This window comes from Sinocyclocheilus anshuiensis, unplaced genomic scaffold (genome assembly GCF_001515605.1).
Source record: "Sinocyclocheilus anshuiensis isolate Anshui unplaced genomic scaffold, SAMN03320099.WGS_v1.1 scaffold348, whole genome shotgun sequence".
Classification (NCBI taxonomy): Eukaryota; Metazoa; Chordata; class Actinopteri; order Cypriniformes; family Cyprinidae; genus Sinocyclocheilus; species Sinocyclocheilus anshuiensis.
In genome coordinates, this window is record NW_015555762.1 from 1,849,918 (window position 1) to 1,855,422 (window position 5,505).

Genomic DNA, 5,505 nt, shown 5'->3' on the forward strand with positions numbered 1-5,505 from the left:
TCCGTGAAATAGGTCTTGTGACAGCAGCCTAGCTGTGCCGTCTTTTATTAATGTTAATCAAACAACAAAACATACTGCTCTTGACTAAATAATGTTTTGTTGAATAACTTTTAATGTTAATTTACAGTTTATTAAATTTATGTAGCCTATTTAAAACACGTTCATATTTTAGAAAATGTAGTTAATATTTGCATCATTAATGATTTATTTTATCCACCCGCGACCCACCCGACACCCGCAACGCCCACGATAACTGCCATCGGCACATCACTAGTGTGTGTGTGTGTGTGTGTGCTTTGTTATTTATTTTCCTATGTCCTCTGTTTTTACTTACTATAATGTGTTTTAGTGGGATTTTTTTGTTTGTTTGTTTGTTTTTTTTTGTTTTTTTAATTTGTTGAATATGTTTTGACTGTTTTTTGAAGAGAAACATTGACTGAGCTGACTGTTAGCATGATTCTATGACAGCCTCTGGTTATTCTTGTCCTTCTTAAAGTCCAAGCCCTTCATGGCAACTATCCTGAATTGAGAAACAAAAATATAAGCCCATGCCATGTTTTTCAGGGCCCTCAAAAATGCTCACTGGCGAAAAATTATACTATAAAGTGACATGTTTGACAAGCAACTGTATTTACGTGAATATGATCTACAATACACACACACAGATGTGAATATGATCTACAATACACACACAGACACAAACATAAATGTAAATGACTTATGAATGGCTGTCAATGGTGAAAGATGCGTTTTGGGTCCACATGGTGTAGTTATGACATCTTGGACGTCTTAAGCCAGTGTTTCTCAACTTGGGGGCCTCAGAAGACTTCCAAGAGAGCCTCAAGATAACTTAAAATGATTTTAAACCACTGTGTTAAGCTGATTTGATTTAATATTTCCAGCAGTGCATCAAAGTATCATATGAGATTTATGGTTGTAATAATAATATAGGCTACAGAGTCTCACTGACATATTGTATATGTGAACATATGTCTGTGAAAAAGAGTCCTCTCTGTTAAGGTTGACAGTCTAGTCATTTACCACACCACTGTTTTTTTTTTTTCCTGAGAAGTTCAAAAATTGCCTTCTTTTTTTTTTTCTGGTGTGAGAGAGAGAGAGAGAGAGAGAGAGAGAGAGAGAGAGAGAGAGATAGAGAGAGAGAGAGAGAGAGAGAGAGAGAGAGAGAGAGAGAGAGAGAGAGAGAGAGAGAGAGAGAGAGAGAGAGAGAGAGAGAGAGAGAGAGAATTAGAATTTTGAAAAAATACTTTATTACAATTTTTCACATAAAACACGTTTTCAACAAACCTTTTATACCACAAGGAAAACAAAACAAAACAAAACAAATCCCTTTTTTACATTAGTAAAAGAGAAAAAAATATTTTTCCTTTTTTTGTTAAAAACTAGAACACAAGCTTTATAAAAAGATTTTCCAGTACTTGAAAAAAATTTAAGACATAGGGATGTTCCAGAGCTTAGAAACATTCCTGAAACATCATCTAAAACAGGTAAAAGAAAAAAATCAGATAAAACATCTCTTTCATTAGGCACATTTTTGCTTTCACAGTAGTCCAATAAAAGTTTCAGTCTATAAAACTTTTACTAAAACCAAAAGCTTTTAGTGTTTCCCGTAGGTACATATGTTCAACCCTGTCGAATGCTTTTACTTGGTCTAGCAAAATCAATCCAATGTCACTATTTGATAACCTAGAGACATCATAGATATCCCTAATAAGGGAAATATTATCAAAAATGGACCTTTTGGGGACACAGTAGGTTTGGTCCGGATGGATCACCTTATTCATAACTTTTGATAGTCTGTTTGTTAAAATCTTGGAAAGAAGTTTATAGTCACTTAATATTATATTTGATCAATCTGTTTACCTTCTCACTGATACATTGGAATATATTTAATCAGAACACTTATCCAAACCTTTTTTTTTCCCCCCAAGAAAGCCTTGCATACAAGATGCAAGTGTGGAACATAATGTTGTAATTGTAATTGGCATACAATCTCAGAGTGCACCAGATAAATCAATTGATCAATCATTCAAAATAGCTCAGTTATAAATAAGGGAGATGACCACAAAATGTTGTCACCTGAATGACTGTTCTTGTTGGCATATGAAAGCAATGGATCCAAACCTATATGAGGAAATTCTAAATTACAAAACTCGAGGTGTTTATCCATTTGTCATAAAAAGGAGCAGAAATATTTCATTTGCAGATGTTCCTCCAGTTTCCAAGTTGATGGTAAGCAAACTACTTTAAGTGATTATGGTAACATCAGAGGCAAAACAGGTGTAAATATTTCATCAATGATTATTCCTCGCGCAACCACCTCGTTTGCTCTTTCCATCGTATTCAAAAAAATCACGGTCGCGTTATTCATTCTGGATGCAGAGAGAATATTTTGATGGCTAACAACTTCTCCTACACCCAGACAGCAAGCCTCCACACTCGCCACGGATACTATCCTGACTCCGTGACGCCGTGTGAGAAAATCAAGCCCATTCCCACCCTGAGCTGCCATGCTTTCTAAGAAAGCAGGCAGCACGAACAAAACACACACAAGATAAATACTAAATCAAATAAACAAACTTAGAAGTAAAAAAAAAAAAAGGAAACACACAAAAAAGCAAATACACGCGCTCACACTCACTAAGCTCTCACACACGCTCCACAAACGCATGCGCACAGAGAGAGAGAGACTCAGTGATTTGCCTCACTCTTACTCGAGGAAACTTCCCAAGGCAGCACACTATATTTTCGAACAGAGCAGAAGTCTGAGAGAAAAGCAGACAATAATCTCACACTCATTGTTGCCCCCTGCTGCCCTAAGAAATACTGAAACAAATACAACTGATCAAATTATTCTTTTGCACTGCATATGACTATTAACTCACTATAACTCACATGTTGTTATTAAAGAAAAAAATACATTTCTTCTTTATGAAGCAGAGAAGAAAGAAAGTCTAAGAAAGATGGTTTTGGAACAACATAACATGAGGGTGAGTAAGCCTGTCTTGCATATAGATATAAATATAAAAATAAATAAATAAATAAATATATATATATACTATTTGGTCACTGTACCCAACATAGGTGTATATAGCATACTGGTAAAATCCTATGTAGCCTGAATCCTGAAAATTGCATTAAATTAGCCAATTAGAGATTGCAATTTTGGCAAATGCTTGGAAATCTTGTGTAAAATGTGTTGTAGCCTGGAATATTTAGTGTGCATACTCATTGTGTCTCTGTGTGTTGGAGATTTGATAAAAAAAAAAAAAAACGAATCATTCCTGTGGTAGAAAACGTTGTGGCACCAAGATAGGCTACTATGAAGGGGGGCCCTTTGGTTTGCTATAGCCCCAGGGCCCTATGTCTTCTTAATCCGGGCCTCTATTTTGGTGCACTGAGCTTTTCTTCCACTCTGACAAGTCCGTCAGTCCCTGCCACTGAAAAACAGCCCCATAGCATGAGGTTGCTACCAGCACACCTGAGATGAATTTCAACTGTCCCAGATAAGGGTATGAATACTTAAGCAATGGAATCATTTAAGTTTTTTATTTTTAATAAATTGGCAAAGATGTTGAAAACCAGTTTTTTGCTTTGCCATTATGGTGTATGGAGTGTAGACTGATGTAGGAAAAAAAGTATTTTAAAGCAGTTTAACATAAGGCAGCAACATAACAAAATGTGAAAAACTGAAGGGGTATGAATACTTTTGCAGTGTGTATACTGTGTATACACAGTATATACTGTGTATATGTGCACTGTGTGTATACCATTAGTGGTGTGTGATATGACCAAAATCTTATTACATGACAAGTGATTTTATGTCACTAAGATATACTGTATATCACAATACAGGTATTGTTGTTAAGACCGGCGATTTAAATTACAAACATCAGAACATATACTACATAAGAAATATACCAATGAAATAAACAATCTTTCTCACGTCCTCACATTCATTACAGAGGCCTTAAGGGGACGTGATGGAGAAAGAAAAAAGAGAAATGCTTTTGCATTCAGATGCCAAACTTTTGATTTCATTCACAAATGTATTATGTTACCCAAGGGAGCTCTGCATTCTCTCACAAAACATTTGCATTCTCTTACAAAACATTTGTGTTGCGTATATGTGAATACTTTTCAAGACAGACATTTTGACATAGTTTTGAATTCTGTTCTCTTTTGTCGCTTGAGCTCTCAAATGCACACAAATTGTAAATATGTAAATATATTCACAAAATGAAGGACTACTTAAAGTTATTGATGATAAAGAAACATGCATAAATGAAAAAAAAGTGCAGGATCTGTGCTTGTGTTATAAAGTGTCTTGTTTCAAAGCCTGCTCTCTGCAGAGGTCACATTTGTTGGATAGAAATGCAGTATACACAATAGAGCAAAATCTGTATCAATAGCCATATCAGAGTTCATTTCCAGCCCAGTTCCAACCCTGTTCGATCACACATGTAATTATCAATTGCTTTTGAAGATCTTAATGATCTTTAAATCAGATCATTATTTTTGTGTATGAAGGGATTTTTGTGTATGAAAATTTTTGTGTATGAAGGGATTTAAACAAATCCTCCCCTCATCTGTGTCCTGCCTAACAATTCTGGACGGAGTAACTTTCCTTTTTAAGAAGGCCCTCTGTGACTGTGTTAGTGACCCCTCACTCTTTGACTCAAAAGATGGAGAGACACACTGAGAGAAGTGTTGGTGCAGTACGGGTGAATTTCTCTTCACCTCACTAGAAACAGAATGTCAAATAATGGGTCTCTTCAGCAAGGAAGGGCACTAGAGATCTTATAAGGAAGTGTCTGCAATAGATGCCTCTCCAGTGGAATATTAATATTGTTAAATGCATTTTAAGAATTCAAAAATATCATTTGTTTTTCGTCCATTCTTTATTAATAAATAATTTATTTGTTTATTCCAATTACCCTAACCCCAGCAAGACATTTATGGGAGACTGTCCGTCAGTTCGTCAGTCCCTGCCACTGAAAAACAGCCCCATAGCATGAGGCTGCTACCAGCACACTTTACTTTTGGGATGGTACTCTGTAGGTGATGAGCTGAGCAGTGCCTGGTTTCATTCAAACATTATTCTTGGAATTGAAGCTCATCAGACCAGGGAATCTTGTTTCTCACAGAAACAAGGGTCCTTTCGGTGCTTTTTTGCAAATTACAAGTGTGTTTTCATGTGTCTTCACTGAGGAGAGGATTGAGTCTTGCTACATCGCCATGTAGCCCAGATCGTGGAGTGTTGCAGTGATGTTTGTCCTTCTCCTATCTCCACATTTGATTATGGAGCTCAACTAGAGTGACCATCAGGATCTTGGTCACCACTCTAACCAAAGTCCTTATCCATCATTTGCTCAATCTGGCCCGGAGGCCAGCTCTAGGAAGAGTCCTGGTTGTTCCAAACTTCTTCCATTATGGATAATGGAGGCTACATTCTTCTGTGAACCTTCCATGCAGCAGAATTTTTTT